A 27,276-nucleotide genomic window follows, 5' to 3' on the forward strand; every position below is an offset into this window, starting at 1 on the left:
CACCCCCCCTCTAGTTGATATAACGCACTTTCAATTGGTATCAGAGCAAGGTACTCCCTTGTTCTGTGTGATTTTGGTTTAACCGTCTGGAGTTTTAGTTATGTCGACTGCAGGTATGAAGAAAGTGACATGCCCCATCTTTGACGGTCATGATTATCCCAAGTGGAAGGCCATGATGAGGAAGCGCCTCATGGCAATGAACAGCAAGCTATGGACCGTCACTAAGATTGGTCTTACCGATCTATGCAAGATGGCGGACACTGATGATATTCGCAAGTACACTCAACTTGACATCATGGCGAAGGATATCATTTGTTCCTGCCTATCCAAAGATGAATTTAGGCGCATTATGCATCTTTGCAATGTGAAGCTTATCTGGGACCGAATCTCTGACGTCTAGGAAGGTCATCAAACTTGTCATGATCCCTGGTTTGAGGATTTCAAGGAATCACTCAAAACGATGACTTTCGAACCTGAACCATCATCTTCTGCACCATGCCTCATGGCAAAAGGTGCCAAGGTACTCAAATATACCTCCTCTGAATCAAGTGAGAATGAATTTGATGAAAACCTTAAGCCCAGCTATTCTAAACTTGCTAAGATTGCTATAAAACAACAAAGGGCTTCAGAAAAGGTTCAAAACATGCTAAATAAAAGTGATGATATGTTGGGTGAAGAAATGGATCGCACTGAAACTTTGACCGAAAATCTCAGAGACTTCAGTCCAAGCTTGACAAACTTCAAAGTCATCATAACACTCTCTTATCGGATCATGAGAAGCTTTCTTATGAATTTCTTCAAAGAAAGCAAGACCTTGAGAAGCTAAGAGTGAGTTATGAAGATCTTCAGAAGGAGCGCGATTCATTACTTGCTCAACAAATCAGCGCATCTCAGGAAGAATTTGTTCCTCCATGCTTGAAGTGCATTGAACGTGAATCTGCTAATTCTTCACCTAAATGTTCAAATGATGCTAATGTTTCAAATTCTTCACATGCCTCTACTATCACTAATTCCTCATCTGAGGACATTGCTAGTATCACTGATGATGCAGGGCTGATGGAATTGTACACGACAGGCATGTACAAAAGCCTCAAAGGGCATCAGGCTCTTTGTGATGTGCGTAAAAAGCAAATCCTCAACAGGAACCCTAGGAAAGAGGGTATCGCCTTTGAGAGGAAACTCAATGCTGATGGTACATATTGGAAGCCTGAGCAGTACCCCAAAACTACATGGGTTGCTACAAAGGGACCTCCAGTTGATCCATCTAACTTATTTGGATTTGCATGTGAATCTCCTCATTCTGATGATGAGTCAATTGACTCCAACTATAAACTGTTCAAAAATCAGAATGGTGAAGTATTTGCTAGATATGTTGGCACTAACTGCAGGAACGGCTCCCCTATGAAGAAAATCTGGGTTCCCAAAAGATGCCTTGAAAATCTTCAGGTGAATGTCATCATGACGCCACCTGTGAAGAATAGGAACCCCAGATCAAATTCTTCATATGGATCAAAGTCCTCATATGAACATCATCGTGCTAACCCATCTGTTTCGCAGGGAAGATCTAAGGATTATGGATATGTGCATTATTCTTCAAATCATTATGTCCATAAGTCCTCGAAGAATTTCTATGCTTACTCTAACCCCTCTTATGTGAAACGAAATGGACTGGCTTCTATGCCATCCTTCTCGTATGGAGCTCGCAGAATGATGAACTCTTTGCCACCCCTTCAGATGTGGGTGGTGAAGAAAAAGAACTAATCTCTTCTGCAGGGTCAGGTCTCCAGACGCACGTAATCGTCTGAAGAATTTGCTGGAGACCTGAGCATGCCTGAAAGGACGCAGGCTAATCATGAAGAAATGAACTTTCATTTCTCACGTCCTCATATTGCTTTATCAGTTCTTTTACTTGATGAAATTGATCTAATGAATTGATGTCATATTCTTCACTGATAAAGTATATGAGTTTGTAAGCTGCACTAATTCATCTGCAGGATGATCAACCCAAAGCCACTGAGTGGGTCCTCGATAGTGGATGTACAAACCACATGATTGGTGACAAGAATCTATTGATGGATGCTCCATTATCACCGTCACATCTGAAGCATATTATGTTTGCTGACAAAGGCAAAAGTCAGGTATTGGGTCTAGGTAAGGTTGCGATTACAAAGGATCGACACATGGACAAAGTCATGCTTGTTGAGTCCTTAGGATACAACCTTATGTCTGTCTCAATGCTTTGTGATCTTGATATGGTTGTTGTCTTCGGCAAGTACCGTTGTGTTGTGGTTATGGAAGCTGACAATTCCAAAGTCTTCGAAGGCTTTAGGAGAGGAGACCTGTATATTGTTGATTTCTCTACAGGACCACAACCAGCCGTGTGCTTACTTGCAAAAGCTTCAGAAGGCTGGCTCTGGCATCGATGACTTGGTCATGCAGGCATCAGGAATTTGCACACGCTTGCGAAGAAGAAGCATGTCATTGGCATCGAGAATGTCAAATTCCTCAAGGATCACCTATGCGGAGCCTGTGAAGCTGGGAAGATGACCAAGGCCAAGCATCCAGCGAAGACTATCATGACCACCACTCGCCCATTTGAATTGCTTCACATGGATCTCTTTGGTCCTAATCATTATTCTTCTATCTCAAATGAAGCATCTCAATATGGCTTTGTTACTGTTGATGATTATTCTCGTTACACATGGGTACACCTTGTTACTTACAAACATGAAGTGCAGGAAGTCTTCAAACGATTTTCCTCGAGGGCTTCAACCAACTTTGGTGTGAAGATCAAGCACATCAGAAGTGACAATGGCACTGAGTTCAGGAATTCTGGTCTCGATGACTATCTTGATGAACTTGATATTACTCATGAGTTATCTGCTCCTTACACTCCTCAGTAGAACGGCGTCGTGGAGCGCAAGAATAGGACTCTTGCTGAGATGGCTCGCACTATGCTTGATCAATACAAAACGCCTCGTCGTTTCTGGACTGAGGCAATTGATACTGCGTGCCACATCATCAACAGAGTATATCTTCACAAATTCTTCAAAAAGACTGCCTATGAACTCCTCACTGACAAGAAACCCAATGTAAGTTATTTCAAAGTCTTCGGTGCTAAATGTTGGATTAGAGATCCTCATCACAACTCAAAATTTGCATCGAAAGCACATGAAGGTTTTATGCTTGGTTACGGAAAGGACTCGCACACCTACAGAGTCTTCAACAACGTTCTTCACAAAGTTGTTGAAACTGTAGATGTGCGGTTCGATGAAACTAGTGGCTCGCAAAGAGAGCACCTACCTACTGTGATAGATGAACCAGCACCTGAGGAAACTATCAAGTTCAAGGCTAGTGAGGATGTCATTCCTACTGAAGAATCTGCTGAAGAATTCATTCCAGAGCATGAAGAACATCGAGCTAATGCACCTGAAGAAAATGGTGCTGAAGAAAACGCTGATCAAACTCTTCAACGACAACCAGCTCATCCTCGCATTGCAAAAGAAGTGCAAGTTGAAAAGATCATCAATGACATCAAAGCGCCAGGTCCTCTCACACGCTCAAAAGCTTCACATTTGTCTAACTTTTGTGGGCAGTATGCTTTTGTCTCTATTACAAAGCCCACTAAGGTAGATGAAGCATTTCTGGAGCCTGAGTGGATTCAGGCCATGCAAGAAGAATTACATCAGTTCGAGCTCAACAATGTCTGGGAACTGGTCAAACGTCCAGATCCTCGCAAGCACAATATCATCGGCACAAAGTGGATCTACCGCAACAAGCAAGATGAAAATGGCCTGGTTGTGAGGAATAAGGCACAACTTGTAGCTCAAGGCTACACACAGGTTGAAGGAATTGATTTCGATGAAACTTTTGCACCTGTTGCTAGACTTGAGGCTATTCGCATATTACTTGCTTATGCTAACCATCATGATATCACTCTATATCAAATGGATGTGAAAATTCAATTCCTCAATGGTAAGCTTGAGGAAGAAGTATATGTTGCTCAACCCCCAGGTTTTGAAGATCCAAAGAATCCTGACAAAGTCTTCAGACTCAACAAGGCCCTCTATGGCCTCAAGCAGGCCCCACGGGCTTGGTATGATACTTTGAAGGAACTCTTCATGAAGAAAGGCTTCAAACCCGGTTCACTCGACCCTACTCTTTTCACTAAATCTTATGATGGTGAATTGTTTGTGTGCCAAGTATATGTTGATGATATTATCTTTGGCTGTACTGGCCAACGTTATAGTGATGAATTGGCCTATATGATGAGTGAAGAATATCAAATGTCTAGTATGGGAGAGTTGAAATTCTTCTTAGGTCTTCAAATTCGTCAACAACACAATGGCATATTCATATCTCAGGAGAAATACCTCATGGATGTACTGAGGAAATTCGGCATGCAAGATTGCAAAGGCGTCAAAATTCCTATGCCCACAAATGGCCATCTGTGCACTGATGAAAATGGTATTGACTTTGATCATAAGGCATACCGCTCCATGATAGGTTCCTTATTATACTTATGTGCATCTAGGCCAGATATAATGCTTAGTGTTTGCATGTGTGCCCGATTTCAAGCTACACCGAAGGAATCACACCATAAGGCTGTGAAGCATATTCTTCGATATCTAGCTCACACACCAACACTTGGATTATGGTACCCCAAGGGCTCGGTTTTTGACCTTGTTGGATATTCTGACTCTGACTATGCTGGTGATCGTGTGGATCGCAAGTCAACATATGGTACATGTCATTTCCTCGGACGATCTTTGGTATGTTGGTCCCCGAAGAAACAGAACTGTGTATCACTATCTACTGTTGAAGCTGAGTACATTGCCGCTGGTTCTTGCTGTGCCCAATTGCTATGGATGAAGCAAACTCTCAAGGACTACGACGTCAACATGAAGAATGTGCCTCTCTTATGTGACAATGAGAGTGCCATCAAGATTGCTCACAACCCAGTTCAGCACTCGAAGACAAAGCACATTCAGATTCATCATCATTTTCTTCGTGATCATGTGTTGAAGGGCGACATTTCTATTGAGCATGTGAAGACTGAAGAACAGCTAGCCGATATCTTCACAAAGCCCTTGGATGAGAAGAGATTTAGCAAGTTGCGGTGTGAGCTAAATATCCTAGAATCTTCGAATGTTCTTTGAAAAGGACACTCATCCTAACACTTATGCAAAATTGATGACTTAGATGTGCAACACATGAAGAAACGTTTTACTTCAATCAATGAAGAATAACACTCTTAGTGTGAAGAAATTAATGAAGAATTTGATTCTCAGAACCCTACGATAATTGTACGCGGTGTCTGAAATCATCATTCTTATACGGTGGGTCATGCCATCACCAAAAGTTGAAATTCCTCAAATTATTCATATTCCTCAACTTTGCATAGTCTTCACTGGTTCCGTTGTTTTTCTTCATTGGCTATATATATGAGTTTATGTCCTCTACAACATTCACTTATTGCTATTTCTTCAAGTTGGTTTTCTGCTAAGTAAATGTGATCGGACCCTTCCCCTCTATGCTATACTCAACCCAATTTGTTCACAAATTCTTCATGTGCGTTCTATTTGAAACTCGTTCGAAATCTTCACTATGTCCTTGTCAGCTGAAGAAATTGAGAACAGAACTTTAAAACTAATCTTATCCAAATTTTCGGTTTTGCCGCTCAAATCGTTCCGCATCCCACGATAAATTTTTAATTCACCCACGATCTCCACTACACAGTACGTGGGTGACACATGTCGTGCGAAGGAGGAGGGTCAGGGGCACGTTCATCCCAAATCTTCGGGCGAACAGTTTTTCACTACTACTATAAATACCCCCTCATCCCTTCCTCACTTCCTTTACTCCGCTCGATCTTTCTCTCCCACTCAAGCTTCCCAAACCCTAGCGCTGCCGCTACTCCATCATCGCCGGTGAGGAAGAGCTTCACTGCCTCGACCTCGTCATCATCGTACTCGCGCCGACCGCGGAAATCTTCACCTCCGCCGCCGCCGTAGACGTCTTCCTCCGCCAAGTTAGGGCGTGGAAGATCTACACCGACGAACTCCATTGTTTCACCTCACTATTCGTCGTGTTCTTCATTCAGGGTAATTAAAAGTTACTTTTACTGCCCTCTTTGATTCGAAGTTTCTCTATAAAATCTTCAAAGGTGTTTTATTCTTCAAATCTTCACACACTAAACACCTCACATGTCATCTGTTCTTGATTCGTTTCTCTAAGCATCATTTTTCTTCAAGATTCCTCAATTGTGTGGATCTTCGATCTATACAACTCTGGAATCTAAGACAAAGAACGCTTAGTGAAAATCTTCAAGACTCATCTGGTCAAATTCCTCAAACTTGTTCTTTTTAAAAAACCTTCTGAGAACGCATATGACCTCTCCAAATTCCTCGCAACTATACTCTGTTCACAGGTACACATGTCAGCTGCTGAATCACTAGGTTCTCATCAACTTAACTCATTTGCAGCGTTCCTCGAAGAAAAGTTGCATACTTCTTCAGAGAATTCGATTGTTCAAATTCCTCAACTGAAGAAAATGGCTGATGGTAAAAGGCCACAGAAGGGAGGAAAGAGGCCTGAGGTAAATACAGCGTTTGAGATCCCTGATGACATATATGTTGGGTACTGCACACTTACTGAGGAAACCAAGAATGAGCGCAAAGTGCGCAAACAGAGGATAGAGAGGAGATGGGCAAGAGAATGGAGGGAGTACAGATATGTCACTCCTAAGTACATGAAGAAATTCACACTCAATCCTCCATGCCCAAGAGCTCCATTGGCACCTGGCCAAGTAGCAGATCCCACCAGCCTCAAGCGCGGTGAGGACTATCCTGATGAATGGGCCAAGCGCCAAGGCAAGCTGGCCAAGTAAGCCAGAGAAGCAGTGAGGAAATTCAATGAAGACTCTGCTGTGGCTGCTGCTGCCTCTGCTGAGGCCTCTGTCAAGCCGAGGAAATCCATGCCTAAGAAGCCTGCTCGTAAGACAAGTGCTTCACCAACAGTGCCCTCACGGCCAAGTTCCTCAGCTGCGCCCTCACGGCCAGACTCTTCAAGGTCCTCACGACCAATCCCTCAAGCTGCTCCTTTAAAATCCTCAGCACCTCCTCCAAAGTCCTCAGCTGTTCTGACAAAGTCCTTAGCACCTGCGCATCTGGCCTCGTGCCAAAGGACTACAGGCATCTCCATTGCCTTTGGTGTCTCAACAAGCTCCTCAGCTGCACCAAATTCTTCATCTGGCCCCACTCTGATGAAGACCAAGGCAACTGCTGGACGAGGTCCTCGGCCAAGTCCTCAAAAGAAGCAAGTCGCTTTCCAAGTGCCACCTTAAGAAGATGAAGCTGATGATGATGAACTTGCAGAAATCATCAGAGACAGACAAGTTAGGGCCGCTAGAGCCAAAGGCACACCTGTGCCACTGCTTTTGGATCCCAAGCTGATCCTCGACTACATTGATCTCTGGCACAAGGACCCAAATACTCCTATGCCTGACTTCAAGCTGACGCCTGGTCAAAATCACATGCTGACTCATTTCATCCAAGAGGAGAAATGGAAATATGATCAAGCCAGGCAGATCAAGAAGGCCCAGTACAGAAAGGAGAAATACCTGAAGAACAATGTTGTCACTATGACCACTGATGAACTTGTAAAAATCCATTCTGAAATCAAAACCCTCAGCGATGACTTCCAAGCCTACTATGCTGATTGGCAAGGAGCCAAAGTTAGATTTGTAAAGATAACTGAACAGTTCACTTCAAATGTTGCTGCCCCAATGCAACAGAAAATTCCTCAGGCTGAAGCATCTGCTCAGCCGACTGAAGAACATGCCAGCACCGCTGATGACAATCAGGCTGCTGAAGAAAATGTGAGTTCCAGGGCTGATGACTGCATTCCAGCCACTGAAGAAATTGCCAGGGCACCCACTAGTGGTGTGCCTGAAGAAACTAAAGAACTCAGGGCAACTGCATCAGTTGTGTCTGAAGAAAATCAACCAGATTCCTCAGCTGCTCCTGCACCAAGTTCAACTCCAATCCTTCCATCTGCATCAGATGTGAAGAAGACCAAGGCTGCAGAGCGTGCTGCTGTGAAGAAAAGGAAAGCATCAGCTGCTTCAGATTCTTCAGCTCCGAAGAAAATGAAGCCTATGACAAGTTCATTTGCACATCCGATTGATGTTGTTCCTATCTCAACCAGGCCATCAAAGAACCTTATTCCTTTTGATGAAGAATATGTGATCCCCAGCGGATCTGATGAAGAAACTCCTTCTGCTGCTTCGTCTGAACCGTTGGATGAAGAAATTGAAGTGGATGCGATCCCTTCAACACCTATCATCTCCTCGCCTATGCCTCAGTTCACAGCTGAAGAGGCTGGCATTGAGAAATGGAAGATGAAGATGTGGACATTGGTTGCTCCACACCCGTAATCAGTGATGAATTCTGGGAAAGTCAGCATCCAAACTCTCCAATGTTCACCCCTATACAGCAAATTCCTTAGTCCCCCACACAAACTATTCACATGGGCTCTGAAGAAACTCATCCCACTGCATCTGTCCATGAGGAAATCCCAGCCACTAGCGCTGAAGAAACTGCTGCTGCTGAACAACCAACTACGCAAACTGCCACTGAGGAAGAACCAAAAATTCCTCAGCCTGAAGAACCTGCGATTGAGATTCCTGAGGTCGTGATGCAACTCACTGACACTCCTCTGCCAAAGCCAAAGGATCCATTCTCACGCAAGCAAAAGTTCAAGGCTGATGATTTCTTCGGCGAGCACGTATTCTTCGAAGATTATAACCCATATGACTTTGCTCGCATTAGGAAGAGGTGTTTCTGGACTGCTAGTCAAGCCAATTTCTATTCCTCAGTGCTGTTCAACAAGGAGAAGATTTTCTACCATGAGCATATTCCTCACGTGGATATGGAATCTCTGCCGTGCTTCGCACCAGTCCTCAGTGTTCGTCACGATGCTGGACTGCTCAATTTTTGCTCTGACATCTGCAATTGGAATGAAGAACTGATTCTTTAATTCTATGCAACGCTGCACATCACCGGAAATGCTGAAGATGTGAATTCATGGGGGCTGGACTGGATGTCTGAAAACACTCACTACACTGCACCAGCCTCTGAATTGCTTCGTGCTCTACCACTCAGTCCTCCCCTTGAAGAAGCTCGCTGCATCTACAGTGAACCTGAGCTCACACATCATTACATGCAAGTGCTGATGAAGCCTTTGAAACCAGGTCAGGCACCACGAACAAAATTCCTCGTGAAGGAATTGATGTACGTGCCCAGAACCGTCTATCGTATTCTTACGAGGACAATCAGTCCTATCAAAGGCCACGACTCATCTGATGAGTAAATTGTTGGCATCATGAAGAATCTGGTATTCAACATCGTTCATGGCATTCCTGTCAACTATCACGATTTCTTCATGAGGACTATGGCCAATGTTGCACTGTCTCCGTTTGAGCTGAAGCCTTATGCACTTTGGATCATGAGATTCCTCAGGACAAGGTCTTCACTCAACTACAAAGCTGATTTCCAGAATCATCTCAGCTACTTGCCCCCAATTGAAGTCCTCAAGCAGACATATTCCTCAGTTGATGGAAAGGGCAAGGCACCAGCTGTAATTGATGAAGGCATTCATCCATTGAATGGTCAGTTTCGCAAAGCTGCATCTTATTCCACCAATGATGACTCTACCACACATGACTCTGCCAATGCTCCCAAGTCCACTCCTCAAGCCACTGCTCCGCGCGTGATGACAGACCGTGAACTTCTGATTAGTCTTCACCAGAAGGTGGATCGAAATCACAAATGGGTTAAGCGTCAGTTTGGTTCACTTCTTCACAACATGACTGCCACACACAATGCAGTGAAGAAAAATCACTACTACCTCCATCAAGTCTTCGGTCGCACCTGGGCAATCCTGTCACATCTGTATGGTGAAGAAGATCTGAAGACATGGGTCTTAATGAAGATTTTGACTGGTCTGCACCTCCACCGAAGAAATTCAAGAAGGTCAAGGTTCCTTCTCTGGTGGCCAGCTCATATTCTTCATCGCGCGACACTGATGAACATGAAGATTTAGAGGACACTGCGGCAGGCCCTACATCAACCAACGACCCCAACAACGCTGGTGCTCCTTCATCAACTTGATTATCTTCAGGGGCGTTAGTCCTCAATTTCGATCCTTTTGGTCATTTGATGACAAAGGGGGAGAATTTTGAGTTAGTCTTCAAGCAGGTCTATTTTATCGCCCATATACAACATTTTTTTTTGCTAAGTTACAACTCTCGTTCTTCTGAAACTTTATTGGATCGAGTTGTAATCTTAAACCCGATGGTGCTCTGATACTTTTGATGCACTATGCTCTGATACTCTTTTTTGCATGCTTATTCCTCGTTAATATTATTGCACGCATGCTAAATTTCATCAGGCACCATATTTCATCATGCATTTCAAATTCTTCATATTATATGTTAAATGCATGTATGAATTACAAGATATAGGGGGAGATCTCCATGATTCAACTCTTCAAGTGTGCATTGCTTCAAAAGCAAATTCCTCACTATGCACATCTTCAGGGGGAGTTCTTCTGTATCTTGCAATCAAATTCCTCAATATCAGTATTTACACTTCATATGTTTATCCCCGTTGAAAACTTAACATATATTGTCATCAATCACCAAAAAGGGGGAGATTGTAAGTGCATCTAGTGCCCCTTAGTGATTTTGGTGTATTGAAGACTTATAGGTTAAGGGACTAATGCGTGTGTGAGTGTACACAGGTCTATAAGTCTATGAGGAGTTTGATATTTACAAGAAAAGTCGACCCCTAAAATTGAATATCCTCGACTGAAGATTTTGGTATTTCTGAAGACTTTGAAAGTGAAGAAATTGGTGTGTCCGTGAAGACTTGATATTCATGCGAGGAATATGAAGCTTGAAGACTTTCGTTTTCATAGTTTTGTTTTTCTCTTTCTTGAGTCATAGGAAACACCGTACTGTTAAAGGGGGTCGAGAATACTAAGGAAAATTTTCCATGTGATGCTCAACTCAAAATCCTACACCTACCAATCCCTTCGAGTGAAGCCATTGGAAATCTCATACAGTTCAGTCAATTTCTTCAGTGACAGAGACGAAGTTCTTCTGGTCTCTGAGGAATTTGTCCTGACTGAGGTTTTAGGAATTCGCCAGTGCGGATTGCCTACACAGTGAGGAACATGATAGCCCTGAGGATTTTGGTACTCAAAATTCCGACCGTTATTGTGCTATGCGCCAGCTGTTCCAAAATATCTATCCACCTAACGGTCATATCATTGAAGGGCATTTATGTCTTATCATGTCGGGCTGCTCCCTAGGCTATAAATAGCCGCCCCCTACAACCACTAGCTGGTTGAGGCTGCTCCGAGAGAAACTGACACTTGTCATTTGAGAGCAACCCATCCTCCGAGGACTTTGAGCAAAAATCATCAAGTGAGGAAAAACCAAAAACCCAAAACCCAAACACCTACAAACCCCAAGTGATTGAGCATCACTGAAGAGATTGATCCTGAGTGGATCCGACGCTTGTTACCTTTGAAGACTGTGCTTCTTCCAGACGGTTAGGCATCATGGTCTAGAGCATCCAAGAGGAATTGTGGATCGCCGGGTGACCAAGTTTGTGAAGGTTTGGAAGTCGCCTGAAGACTTACCACGAGTGATTGGACGAGGTCTGTGTGACCTTAGTTCAAGGAGAATACGGTGAGGACTGGGTGTCTTGGACTAAGTGTCCTTAACTGGGTGTCCGGGACTGTGTGTCCTCAAGTTTAAATACTTAGCCGCTCCAACCAGACGTACAACTGAGACAGCAGTTGGAACTGGTCTACCAAATCATGGTCTTCACCGAGCTTACTGGTTCTATTTCCTCAAATCTTTCATTTCCTCATAACTGTGTTGTATGTTTGTTCATATCTGTGTTTGAAGACTTTGACTGAAGACTTTCTCAATTTCCTCTGTTCAATTTCTTTAGTCTGTTTGTCTTCATCCTGTGTTATCCTGTGATTACGTTTCCTGTACTCTGTGCCTGTCTTCATTTCATCATGATGACTATGCTTGTATTCTGTTGTGTTTACTTTTGAGTACTTGTTCCGCTGCTAGTAGTTCTGCGCTAAGGAATTTCCTCACCGGCAAATTCCTCAGTGAAGAATTTCATAAAAATCGCCTATTCACCCCCCCCTCTAGTCGATATAACGCACTTTCAGGGGAAATCCCAGTCCGCGGACAAAGTGGGTAAGAAAAACTACCCTCTCATGGGGTTTGGGCGTAGGGATGATCTGCCCCGCGTCTGGCAGCCGGTGCGCGATATCCGCAGCCAGATATACGCCTTCCCGTAACTTTGCGATGTGCTCCTCCGTGACGGAGGAGACCATCCACTTGCCTCCCGCTCCGGACATGCTTGGAGTGGTTTGAGAAGAAAGACGCGAACTTGGGTGCTGGAGCTCGAGTGCACGAGAATGGATAAGCAAGGAGGAAGAAGGCGTGGGTAAAAAGGCTAAATCCTTGTCCCTTTATAAGGGCAGAGGACGTGATGCGCCTCCCCACTTGCCTGGTAAAATTGCTTATTCCCCAAGCGCCGTAATTGATGGCGCAGTTGGCTTACCCATGTCCGTATTGATGAGAATCCCGTAATAAGGGGGACACGATATCTGCTTTGACAAGACGTGTCAGGAAAACCGCCTCACGATATGTGCGGTGCTGGTTGAGAACAATGGTTCGAATAATGACCGGGCCATGACATGATGTCATGCTGTCAAAACGTGTCAGCAGATTAGATTTGTGGAAATATTATTCTCTCTACGGTGGTATGTGGAACTTGTTTTGCAGAGCCGGACACTATCCTTGTGTTCAAAATCTTCTATGGAGTATTCGGAGGAGGAACCCGCCTTGGAATGTCGAAGACAAATCTGCACGCCGGACTCATCATCATTGAAGCCTAGTTCAGGGGCTACTAAGGGAGTCCTAGATTAGGGGGTGTCCGGACAGCCGGACTATATCCTTTGGGGGCTGTTGGGCTATGAAGATACAATACTAAAGACTTCGTCCCGTGTCCGGATGGGACTTTCCTTGGCGTGGAAGGCAAGCTTGGCAATATGGATATGTAGATCTCCTCCCTTGTAACCGACTCTGTGTAACCCTAGCCCCCTCCAGTGTCTATATAAACCGGAGGGTTTAGTCTGTAGGACAACATACAATCATACCATAGGCTAGCTTCTAGGGTTTAGCCTCTACGATCTCGTGGTAGATCAACTCTTGTAATACTCATATCATCAAGATCAATCAAGCAGGACGTAGGGTATTACCTCCATAGAGAGGGCCCGAACCTGGGTAAACATCGTGTCCCCTTCCTCTTGTTACCATCCGCCTTAGATGCACAGTTCGGGACCCCCTACCCGAGATCCGCCGGTTTTGACATCGACAATCGCGTTCTGTGATCTACCCTGCGAGGACCGTGATGCCCCAGGGCATCGGCTGGCCAGATGTGGAAGGCTACTCTCCCGCACTTGGTCCTCTTCTACCACCTGCGCGTCGGGTTCCGCACCAGAGTATCCGCGGACCCCAGGCTACTCACGTGGAGGACTTCCTGTCACGTCATTACCAGTTGTCAGGCTACAAGTACCTCCACAATTCCTCCTGGGACTGATGTAGGCTTGCTTGTTATTGTTAGATACAATCACCGCGAGCCTGCGTGCCGCCTATGATGTTCTTAGGCTATGTACTGAACTCTGTGTATCGAACTCTATGCATGATCTCTTTTGTAAGATATGCCAACTACTATGTAGTATCTATCGTGTTCCTTTCATTATGCATGTTTCATCATGAATGATTCTTGTCCTTGCAAATTCTCAATGCTGAACTACCCCTGTTATATATTAGCAGGATGGTTAGACCAGGTGATCGTGGTCGTGGTGACCATCCCCCACCCCCGCCTGAGTACATGGCTGGGATGATGCAACAGTTTGAGTTGAATCGCCAGTTCATGGAGAATATTATGGCTCAGTTTCCTCGCCCCAATATGAATCAGCAACCAACCCAAGTGACTCTGCAGGATTTCATGCATCTTAACCCAACTGTGTACCGCAGCTCAACTCAGCCTCTGGATGCTGATGACTGTCTCCGTGACATCACCTATGAGATGGAGTCTGCTGATGTAGCCCCTGCCAGTTATGTCACATTTGCTTCCTTCTTCTTGAAGGGACCCGCTGCTCAGTGGTGGGACAGTCATAGGCGTACTCTGCTAGTTGGAACAATCATCACCTGGCTAGACTTCCAAGGTGCTTTCCGTGCCCGCTTCATTCCTCACGGAGTCATGGACCTGAAGAAGCGCGAGTTCCGCAACCTCACTCAGGGCAACAAAACTGTGGAAGCTTATCAGCGGGAGTTTCTGGATCTGTCCCGCTATGCTGAAGAAGACATTGCAACTGATGCACGCAGACAGGAGAAGTTCCGTGATGGCCTTCAAGCTGACATCAAGCTCGCACTTCTAGTGCATGACTTTACTGATTTCGCCACCTTGGTGAACAAGGCCATCAATGTCGAAACTGGTCTGCAGGAACACCAGAGCTCTCACAGGCGCAACCGTGACACGGGCTCATCTTTGGGGCCGTCCTCGCAGAAGCAAAGGATATGGATTCCCAACAGCATGTACCAGCCAACTGCACCTGCTCCAAGGCAGACCTATGCTGCACCGCGTCTGCCTCCCCCACCAACTAGGCAGCCAAGACTTCCAGCTCCACCACCCCGAGCTCCTGTTCCCACTCCCAATAATGGTATGTGCTTCAGGTGTGGTCAACCAGGACACCGTGCTAGGGAATGCAACCAGAACCAGAACCAACTGGCCCTTCCTGCAGCTGGCCATGGAAGCAACCAGCCTCGCAACAACAATGTCAGGTCTTATGGTCGTGTTCATGCCAACCACGTTGATCTTAATGAAGCTCAAGACCAGCCTGCTACCATGATGGGTACACTCCTCGTAAATTCAGTACCTACATCTGTTTTATTCGATTCAGGAGCATCGCATTCATTCATGTCAGAAGATTTTGCATACAAGCACGACATTAAATGTGAGGAGATGGACACCTCGGTAGTGGTAAAAACCCCGTTGGGACAATGTCAAACCTCACTGGTTGGCATCGGCGTCCCCGTGGAAATCGAAGGGCTGGAATTCTATGCCTCTCCCATTATCCTGAAGTTGTCTAACATTGACCTCATTCTGGGAATGGATTGGTTGAAAGCGCATACTACTTCTATAGTTTGCGCCACTAAGACCGTCCATCTGCTACACCCTTCTGATGAAATAATAAGCTACAATGCTTGTCTAGTTCAGAATGCCGAGGCAAGGCTTTATGCCTTGAATGCATTGAACGTTGCACCACTCGAGGGCATTGAAAACATTCCCATCGTTCGTGAATTCCAAGATGTCTTTCCGGAAGAACTTCCAGGGATTCCCCTTGCTAGAGTTGTCGAATTCATCATTGACTTGAAACCAGGCACCACTCCTATAGCCAAACGACCCTACAAGATGTCGCCACATGAACTCATTGAGCTTAAGGAGGAAATCGACAAATCTCTTAGCAAAGGTTTCATTCGCCCTAGTTGCTCTCCTTGGGGAGCACCTTCTCTCTTTGTTAAGAAGAAGGATGGGACAAACCGATTGGTCCAAGATTATCGACCTATTAACCAAGCCACTATTCAAAACAAATATCCCCTCCCTCGGATCAATGATCTTTATGATCAACTGGCTGGTTCATCAGTGTTCTCCAAACTCGACTTGAGGTTGGGTTACCACCAGATCCGTGTTCGTGAAGAGGATATCCCAAAGACCGCCTTCGTGACTCGGTATGGATCACGAGTACACCGTCATGTCATTCGGCTTAATGAATGCTCCCGCCACCTTCTCTTGTCTGATGAACTATATATTCATGGATTACCTCGACAAGTTCATTGTGGTTTATCTGGATGATATCCTTGTATTTTCCAAGAACAAAGAAGAACATGCTGAACATCTTCGTCTTGTGCTGGAAAAGCTTCGAGAGCATCAACTCTATGCTAAGTATTCCAAGTGTGAATTCTGGCTCCCCGAAGTAACCTATCTTGGGCATGTCATCTCCAAGGATGGTATTGTCGTCAACCCTGAATGAGTCCAGGCTATTCTCGATTGGACTCCTCCGAAGAATGTCAAGCAAGTCAGAAGTTTTCTCGGTCTCGCCGGCTATTGCCGTCGATTCGTCGAGAACTTCTCCAAGATCGCTAGGCCTCTGACTAATCTGTTGCATAAGGGCGTCAAGTTCCAATGGAAAGAAAAGTGTCAGGAAAGCTTCCAGGAACTCAAAGACAAGTTGACTTCTGCCCTAGTGCTTGCTCCACCTGATACTAAGGACTTCGTAATTTACTGCGATGCTTCCCGTCAAGGATTAGGCTGTGTCCTAATGCAAGAGCGCGGAGTGATTGCTTATGCCTCTCGTCAACTGCGCCCTCACGAAGAAAACTACCCAGTTCACGACCTCGAGCTTGCTGCTGTCATTCATGCTTTGAAGCAGTGGCGACATTACCTTCTCGGTAATCATTGTGAGATCTTCACCGACCACCAAAGTCTGAAGTATCTGTTTACTCAACCAGACTTCAACCTCCATCAGCAGAGATGGATGGAGACTGTTGCAGACTTTGACGTTGGTATATCCTATACCCCAGGCAAGGCTAATGTAATGGTTGATGCCTTGAGCCGCAAGTCTTACTGCAACCACCTCCAGGTTCACAAAGTTCAGCCCTCGCTTGTCGAAGAATTTAGAAAGCTGAACCTTCATATTGTTCCTCCTGGTGCACTCGCTCCCCCTCCCCCAGAGTTTCAAAAGATGAATCTTCGTGTTGTTACTAAGGGTTCTCTAAATACCCTGGCTGTCGTACCAGATCTCATAGATGGTATAAAGACTATTCAAGGTTATGACTCTGAAGTCCAGAAGATTAAACGCCATCTCGCAGAAGGAAAGCCCCCATTCTTCACTATCGCCGATGATGGCGCCTTGTACTTCAAAGGCCGCCTAGTGGTACCATGTTCGAGGAAAAACCTGCATCAGACTAAAAAGGTTATGAAAGAAGCTCATGATACGCCTCTGTCCATCCATCCTGGTAGTACAAAGATGTATCAGGATATTCATCAGAGATTCTGGTGGTATAATAAGAAGCAAGACATTGCTCGTTATGTTGCTGAGTGTGACGTTTGCCGTCGTATCAAAGCTGAGCATCAAAGGCCTGCTGGAAATCTGCAACCTATCTCTATTCCTGAATGGAAATGGGACCATGTTGAAATGGACTCTGTCACTGGATTTCCCAAATCGCGGAAAGGTAATGATGCTATTCTTGTCATCATTGACCGGCTTTCTAAAGTTACACATTTTCTGGCGGTCAAAGAAACAATCGCTGCTAGTCAGCTTGCAACTCTCTACATGTCCAGAATTGTTTCACTTCACGGTATTCCACTGGTTATCAGTTCAGACCGTGGCAGCTTATTCACTTCAAGATTCTGGGCAAGTTTCCAAGAAGCTATGGGAACTCATCTGTCGTTTAGTACTGCGTTTCATCCTCAGTCGCAAGGGCAGGTAGAACGTGTCAACCAAGTTCTTGAAGACATGCTTCGAGCTTGTGTAATTTCCTTCGGCAAGAAATAGGAGGAATCTATTCCATATGCCGAGTTCTCTTATAATAATAGCTATCAAGCTAGTCTGAAGATGTCCCCCTTCAAAGTGTTATATGGACGAAAGTGTTGGACCCCTCTGAACTGGTCAGAAACTGGGGAACGTCCACTCTTCGGTCCGGATATTATCCAACAGGCCAAAGAACAAGTCCGCATTATTCGCGAGAATCTGAAGACTGCTCAGTCACGTCAGAAAAGTCAGTATGACCGTCATCACAAAGACATGGTCTATCAACCTGGCGAAAAGGCTTATCTTCGAGTTACACCAATGAAGGGTGCTCGCCGCTTCGGGATCAAGGGCAAGCTAGCTCCTCGCTATATCGGTCCCTTCACTATTCTTGAAAGGCGTGGAAAAGTGGCATTTCAACTGGAGCTTCTGTCCAACCTTTCTCAGGTTCACGATGTGTTCCACGTGTCACAGCTCCGCCGTTGCTTCAAGGACCCAATCCGAGCAGTGGATCATGAAGTGCTCGAATTGCAACAGGACCTCTCCTATAAAGAGTATCCGGTCCGCATTCTTGACCAAGCTGAACGCCGCACACGTCAGAAGGCGATCAAATTCCTCAAAGTCCAGTGGTCGCATCACTCTGGAGATGAAGCCACTTGGGAACGCGAGGATCGCCTGCGGGATGAATACCGCGCACTGTTTCCTTCTACCTCCTAAATCTCGGGACGAGATTTCTTGTAGTGGAGGAGTTTCGTAACGCCCGGGTAATTAAGCTACAGTAATCCCACGTTAACGGTGCCACATCACCCCGGTTACTGTTGTTAATATCGCGTTGGATCAAAACTTTTCAAAATTCAAATTCAAATAGTGTCAACAAAAAAATAAGTTTTCAAAGTTAAAACAAAAATGTTTGGGAGGTGCCATATTTTGCATAAGTAAATATGGTGTAATAAACACATTTTTATAAAATGCCTAGATAATTTAAAATGATTTAAAACAGAAAAGAAAATAAATAAAAACAAAAAACAAAAAAAGCAAAAGAAAATAAATATATAAAAAGAGAAACCCCCCTGCCCCTTGGGCTCTGGCCCAGTTGGCCACCGCCGCCCGAATGGGCCGGCCCACCCCGCACCCCATATCCTCACCCCCACTCCCCCGCAAAATATCCCCCCCCCTCTTCCCCGATTGGATCGGGATCGATGAGGGGAACCGCCCGTCGCCGCCGCCTGGAGAGCCACCTTGCCGAACGCCGACGCCGTCGCCTGAAGCCGCCCCCGACGCTGCCGAACCTCGCCGCCTCCTCCCCACCGTCACTCGTCTCCGTCCTCCTCCTCGCCCCCCCTCGCGTTGCCCCGATCCCTACAAGCCCCCCCCCCCCCCCCGCGTGAGCCTCGCCCCTCTCTTCTCGCCCTCTTTGTTGCTTCCCGCCGTACCGCACCCGAGCTCGTGCACGCCCCTGCCCGCTGCTCCTCGTCGACCGCTCACCTCCCCGCTCGTGCCCCATTTTGCTCCGGCCGCCGCCTGCTCTGCTTGCCCGCCATCCCCGTCGCTGCTGCCTGCGGCAACTGCGCCAAGGCCGCGCCTGCCTCCGCCCTCGTAGCTCCAGCCATGCACCCCGCACCCCTCCCCGCGCCTGCTTCGCCCGACCCGCATCGCCACGCCCACGGCGCGCCCCGCTGCGACCACGAACACCCCGCGCTGGACGCGCCCGCGCACCGCACGCCCGCGCCTAGCTACGCGCTCGCCGTAGTCCCCACGCTCCAGCGCCCACCGTTGCCTCTCCCCCTGCGTCACCCGCTCGCGCCGCATCGCCCCGCCAGTGCTCACTCGCTGTCGCCCGCAGCCCCCGCTCGCGTGCTGCCCTGCGCCCGCATGGCCACTCGCAACCCTCCTCGCTCCACCGCCTCCCACCGCCTGCTCGCGCCGCCCACTGGCGCTGCCGGGCGCAGCTCGGCCGGCCAGCCTAGCCACGGCCGGAACCCCGCGCTGGCTGCCTGGTTCCACTCCGCCGCGGTACCCCACACTCGTTAGCCCGCGCGCCCGTGAGCCTCCCCCAAAGCCACTTACTAGGGGGGGCCCACCCCCAAAACGTATTAAAAATGAAAAAGAATTAATAAAAAATAATAATAATAATTAAATTAATTAAAATATTAATTAATTAATTAAAGAATTAATTAACTTAATTAATTGTGTTAACTAACTATTAAACCAAATTAACCTGCTAATTAATCTAACTAAACAGTTAGTTAGTTAGGCAATGACATGCGGGACCCACATGTCAGGTTAACCAGGTCAACTGCTGACGTCATGCTGACATCATGATGATGTTAGCAAACACTATTCTGGATAATGTTGAATTAAATTAATTAAATAAATCCTAAAATTGATTTAAATCTTTTAAAATCAATATAAAATAAACCGTAGCTCGGATGGAAAAACTTTCTACATGAAAGTTGCTCAGAACGACGAGACGAATCCGGTTACGCAGCCCGTTCGTCCACCATGCATCCCTAGCATAGCGAACACGCAACTTTCCCCCTCCGGTTCATCTTTCCGAAAACGTGGAACATTGGGGATATTTTCCCGGATGTTTCCCCCCTTCACCGGTGCCACCTCATACCACGTTAGGGCACCCTTAGCACCGCTACTTGTCATGTCATGCATCGCTATGCATCTATTTGCTTAATATTTATTGTTTCTTCCCCCTCTTCTCTCGCTAGACACCGAGACCGACGCCGCTACTACCCAGTACGACTACGGTGTTGACGACCTCTCTCTCTTGCCAGAGCAACCAGGCAAGCCCCCCCCCTTGATCACCAGATATCTTCTACTCTCCTCTATACTACTTGCAATAGAGTAGTGTAGCATGTTACTGCTTTCCGTTGATCCTATTATGATGCATAGCCTGTCATTGTTGCTACAGCTGTTGATACCTTACCTGCAATCCTAAATGCTTAGTATAGGATGCTAGTTTATCATCAATGGCCCTACATTCTTGTCTGCCTGCCATGCTATACTACCGGGCTGTGATCACTCGTGAGGTGATCACGGGTATATATTATATACTTTATACATATAAATGTTGTGACTAAAGTCAGGTCGGCTCTTTGAGTACCCGCAAGTGATTCTGATGTTGGGGGATGAAGGGGCAGGTGGTTCCACCTAGGTAGTGGTGGGCCTGGGTTCCCGACGGCCCCCGACTGTTACTTCATGGCGAAGCAACAGGGCAGGTGGAGACCACCTAGGTGAGAGGTGGGCCTGGCCCTAGTCGGTGTTCATGGTTACTTCAAAATAACACGCTTAACGAGATATGTATATTTGATCTGAGTCTGGCTACTGACCTATACGCACTAACCAACTACGCGGGAACAGTTATGGGCACTCGACGTCGTGGTATCAGTCGAAGCCTTCGTGACGTCAGCGACTGAGCGGCGCGCGCCGGGTTGGACTGGAACGCCTGCTCTTGTATAAGGGAGGCTAGGTCTGCTCACCGGCCGCATACGCAATGTGTAGGTGTGCAATGGGCGATGGGCCCAGACCCCTGCGCCATATGATTTAGACCGGCATGCTGACCTCTCTGTTGTGCCTAGGTAGGGTTGCAACGTGTTGATCTTCCGAGGCCGGGCATGACCCAGGAAAGTGTGTTCGGACAAAGGGGATTCAGCGTGTTGGAAAATGTGGTGCACCCCTGCAGGGAAGTTAAACTATTCGAATAGTCGTGATCTTCGGTAACAGGACGACTTGGAGTTGTACCTTGACCTTATGACAACTAGAACCGGATACTTAATAAAACACACCCTTCCAAGTGCCAGATACAACAGATGATCGCTCTCTCACAGGGCGACGAGGGGAGGATCATCGGGTAGGATTATGCTGTGCGATGTTACTTGGTGAACTTGCCTTCTACTCTCTTCTACATGCTGCAAGATGGAGGTGGCCAGAAGCGTAGTCTTCGACGGGACTAGCTATCCCCCTCTTATTCCGGCATTCTGCAGTTCAGTCCACATATGATACCCTTATTCCATTTGATACCAATGCATACATATGTAGTGTAGCTCCTTGCTTGCGAGTACTTTGGATGAGTACTAACGGTTGCTTTGCTCCCCCTTTTCCCCCTTCCTATACCCGATTGCTGCGACCAGACGTTGGAGTCCAGGAGCCAGACGCCACTGTCGATGACGACTGCTACTACTCGGGAGGTGCCTACTACTACGTGCAGCCCGCTGACGACGACCCGGGGTAGCTTAGGAGGATCCCAGGCAGGAGGCCTGCGCCTCTTTCGATTTGTATCCCAGTTTGTGCTAGCCTTCTTCAGGCAAACTTGTTTGACTTATGTCTGTACTCAGATATTGTTGCTTCCGCTGACTCGTCTATGATCGAGCCCTTGTATTCGAGCCCTCGAGGCCCCTGGCTTGTAACATGATGCTTGTATGACTTATTTTATTTGTAGAGTTGTGTTGTGATATCTTCCCGTGAGTCCCTGATCTTGATCGTACACGTTTGCATGTATGATTAGTGTACGATTGAATCGGGGGCGTCACACATTTGGGCATTTTATTTTGCGCCCCATAAGATGTTTTAGGTCCCCAGCAATAGCATCTGACACCTTTGATTTCCGGCTGGAGACCTTTCCCTGCAAAAAAGAGTTAAGTCTTCTTAACCACCCACATCTTCAGGGGTGGCTTCAAAGCAATGAGTCTAACTACAGCATCTGATAACTTTGGCTTTGGGGCCCTAGCAAACAGTCTTGCAGGAGGTGAATAATACTCATAAGAATAAGCATAGTAGTTCTTGGTCATATGAACATGGCGGTTTGATGAAACACGCTCATATTCATAGGCCTGAGTATGGTTTCCCCGCAAAACATTGGCGTTAGGGTGACTCAGGTGAGTCTTGTGTTTGTATGAAGCCTTTGGACCATATGAAGCCTTTGGTCTGGGGTTTGTCTTCTTCCCTTGTGGTGTCATGACGACATTCACAGGAAGATTCTCCAGACATCTTTTGGGCAGCCAGATTTTCTTCATAGGTGGCCCATTCCTGCAGTTAGTACCAATATACCTGGCAAACACTTCACCATTCTGATTCTTAAACAGTTTATAGTTTGCATCAAAGGATTCATCAATGATAATAGGGTTAGAACAAGTGAAGCCAGATAGGGTGGATGGATCCACTAAAGGTTCCTTTGCAGCAACCCATGTGGTTTTGGGGTACTGCTCAGGCTTCCAGTAAGAACCATCAACATTCATTTTCCTCTCGAACCCAACACCCTCTTTCCTAGGGTTTCGGTTCAGAATCTGCTTTTTGAGGACATCACATAGTGTCTGATGACCTTTGAGACTTTTGTACATCCCTATCTCAAGCAATGTCTTCAACCTAGCATTTTCATCAGTAATAGCAGTGTCATCCTCAGCAGAGGGGTTAGTTACCACATCAACAGTTGAAGATATTGCAACAGTAGCAGCAGTAGAACATTCAGCAGTAGAAGTAGAATTATCACGCTCAAGGCATTTTAGACATGGTGGTTCAAATCCTTCCTAAGCAGGACTGGTCTATTGAGCGCGAAGTGACTCGTTTTCTTTTTGAAGATCTTCATGAGCTGCTCTCAATTTCTCAAGTTCTTACTTCCTTTGAAGATAATCATAGGAAAGCTTTTCATGAGAGCCTTTCATGACGACTTTCAAGTTCCTCATACTTAACATGAGATTTTTTATGTCTTCAATTAAGGATTGAGATCGGGTCATTTCCGCGTCCAACAGGTCATCGCTTTTGTCCAATAGTTTTTGAATATGTTCCATAGATTTCTGTTGTTCAGTTGCAATTTTAGCAAGTGTTTTGTAGCTGGGTTTGGATTCACAATCAGAGTCATCTTCACTTGATGTTTGAAAGTAAGCATCGCGTGAGTTTACCTTGGCACCACGTGCCATGAAGCAGTAGGTGGGAGCGGAGTCGTCCTTGTCATTAGCATCAGCATAGGTGAAGGAGCCATTGTCTTCAGTGTTGAAGATGGACTTGGCAACGTAGGCTGTAGCTAGAGCCAGACTTGCAACGCCAGAGTCAGACTCCTCCTCAGACTCCACCTCCGCCTCCTCAGAAGCAGACTCCTCCTCTGAATCCATCTCCTTGCCAACAAAAGCACAAGCCTTGCCAGATGAGCTCTTCTTGTGTGATGAAGGCTTTGATGAAGACTTGGAAGAAGACCTTGAGGATTTCTTCTTCTTCTTCTTATCATCAAAATCATATTCCTTGCTCTTCTTCTTCTTCTTCTTCTTGTTTTCATTATCCCACTGCGGACACTCAGAGATGTAGTGACCAGGTTTCTTGCACTTGTGGCATGTTCTCTTCTTGTGGTCATGAGTAGAAGCTTCATCATTTCTTGAGCTGGATCGTGAAGACTTTCTGAAGCCTTTCTTCTTGGTGAATTTCTGGAACTTCTTCACAAGCATAGCAAGCTCCTTTCTAATGTCTTCAGGATCACCAGAACTGCAGTCAGATTCTTCTTCAGATGAGGAAGCAGCTTTTGCCTTCAAAGCGCGAGTTCCACCATAGTTGGGACCATAGATATCTCTTTTCTCAGATAGTTGAAACTCATGTGTGTTGAGCCTCTCAAGTATGTCAGACGGGTCGAGTGTATTGAAGTCAGGGCGTTCTTGAATCATCAGGGCTATGGTGTCAAACAAGCTATCAAGTGATCTCAGGAGTGTCCTGACGATTTCATGCTTGGTGATCTCAGTGGTGCCGAGAGCATGAAGCTCATTTGTGATGTCAGTGAGGCGATCAAACGTGAGCTGAACATTCTCATTGTCGTTTCTCTTGGAGCAGTTGAAGAGGTTGCGAAGGACACTGATCCTTTGATCTCTCTGGGTTGAGACGCCTTCGTTGACCTTGGAGAGCCAGTCCCAGACTAGCTTCGACGTTTCCAGAGCACTCACACGGCCATACTGTCCTTTGGTCAGATGACCACAGATGATGTTCTTGGCAGTAGAATCCAGTTGAATGAACTTCTTGACATCATCAGGGGTGACACCTTCACCAGTCTCGGGGACGCCGTTCTTGACGACATACCATAGATTGACATTAGTGGCTTCAAGATGCATGCGCATATTATTCTTCCAGTAGGGGTAATCAGTGCCATCAAAGACAGGGCACACATCGGAGACTTTGATTATCCTTGCAGTCGACATAGCTAAAACTCCAGGTGGTTAAACCGAATCACATAGAACAAGGGAGTACCTTGCTCTAATACCAATTTAAAGTGCTAGTTATCGACTAGAGGGGGGTGAATAGGCGATTTTTATGAAAGTCTTCAGAACATGGAAGTTTCGAAGACAAACGATAGAAATGAACCTATTAACATGTAGCGGAAGGTAGACTACACTAGGCATGCCATAGTCAAGTATTCAATGAAGTGAAAGCATGAAGACTAATAGCAGCTAGGTAGTATGGATCAGGATGGAAGATAGTATGAAGCCAATCAAAACAAGTAGTCACACAATGAAGTCAAACGGATAATGCAAGCAGGCAATGACTTCACGAAGACAAACTCTAAGTAAAGAGAAGGAAGAGATAGAACCAGTTGCTTGGTGAAGACAAAGGATTTGTTGGACCAGTTCCAGTTGCTGTGACAACTGTACGTCTGGTTAGGGAGGCTGGGATTCAACTCAGAAGACCGCGTCTTCACCTTGTTCCCCTTGAGCTAAGGACACTTAGTCCCCGCCCAATCACTCTGTTAAGTCTTCAAGGTAGACTTCCAAACCTTCACAGACTTTGTTCACCAGCAATCCAAAATGACTCTTGGATGCTCAGAAGGCGACGCCTAACCGGCTGGAGGATTCACAGTCCTCAAGTGTAACAAGTCTTCAGATCACGCGGACAGAAAGACTTCAGTGATGCCAAACACTCTTTGGGCTCTGGGTGTTTTGGATTGTCCTCGCAAGGATTTCTCTGTCAAATGCTTCGGAGGTGGGTTGCTCTCAAACGACAAAAGACGTGCACTGACTCTGAGCAGCCACCAATTTATGGTGTAGGGGGTGGGCTATTTATAGCCACTAGGCAACCTAACCTGATTTGTCTGAAATGACCCTGGGTCACTAAGGAACTGACACGTGTTCCAATGGTCATATTTCAAACACACGCGGCAACTTGACTTGGGATACAAGTAAAGCTGACTCATCCAACTCTGGATAAGATTTGCTCTCATTGTCTTCGCTCGAAGACACAGGATTTGGTTGAGCATCACTTCAGTCACTCTGACTTTGTTCACTTGAACCCCACTTAATAGTACGGTGGTTCCTATGACTCAACAAAGAAGAAAATGAAACTACGAAACAACTATGTCTTCGCGCTCCAAAGACTTCATGCGATGTCTTCGCATTTCATAGTCTTCAATGTGAATATCTTCACATACCACCATTATCTTCAATGTCTTCACACATTTTTAGGGGTCATCTCCGGTAGGTAAACCGAATCAATGAGGGACTACTACTTGTGTTATCCTGCAATTCTCACAAACACATTAGTCCCTCAACCAGGTTTGTCGTCAATACTCCAAAACCAACTAGGGGTGGCACTAGATGCACTTACACCTCCCAACAAGCGCTATCGTTTAACGCCCCTAGCTAGGCATTGAAAATTTCAATGATGCTCACATGAAAGACAAGAATTGAAGCACAAAGAGAGCATCATGAAACACGTGAAAAACACATCTAAGTCTAACATACTTCCTATGCATAGGCATCTTATAGGCAAACAAATTATCATAGCAAGCAAAAACTAGCATATGCAAGGAAGCGGAACGAAACAATAGCAATCTCAACATAACGAGAGGTAATTTAGTAAAATGAAAATTTCTAAAATCATATTTTCCTCTCTCATAATAATTACTTGTGGGATCATAAGCAAATTCAACAAAATAGCTATCACATAAAATATTTTCAACATGATCCACATGCATGCAAAGTTGACATTTTTCCAAAATAGTGGGATTAAAATTAACTAAAGTCATGACCTCTCCAAACCAACTTTTATCAAAAAATTCATAAGATTGAACATTCTCCAAATATGTGGGATCTAAAGTTGACACTCTTCCAAACCCACTTTCAATAATATTGCAAACACTATTATCAATCTCATATTCATCATGGGGCTTAAATAAATTTTTAAGATCAAAAGAAGAATCACCCCAATCATGATCATTGCAACAAATAGTAGTCATAGCAAAACTAGCACCCCCAAGCTTGAGGTTTTTCATATCATTAACACAATTGACCTTAAGAGAATTTATAATAACATCATTGCAATCATGCTTTTCATCGAACGAACTATCAAGTATGGGTGCAACAGCAACGATCTCATGTTTAACATAAGGAACTATAACAAATTCATCTTCATAAATATTGGCATCATGGCCACAAGAACATCAAGGATCATGTTCATCAAGGGATATTTCAATCAAATCATCGGAATCATAATTATCTATAGATTCATGCATATCATTATTTTCTTCCGAAGCAACGGTCATTCTTTCAATAAATTCTTTGACATAGACATTATGAGCATAGTTTTCATAGCAATATTTAAGTATGTCAA

The sequence above is a fragment of the Triticum urartu genome, chromosome 2A, assembly GCF_056163025.1.
Source record: "Triticum urartu cultivar PI428250 chromosome 2A, HENAU_Tu73, whole genome shotgun sequence".
In the NCBI taxonomy this organism is placed as follows: domain Eukaryota; kingdom Viridiplantae; phylum Streptophyta; class Magnoliopsida; order Poales; family Poaceae; genus Triticum; species Triticum urartu.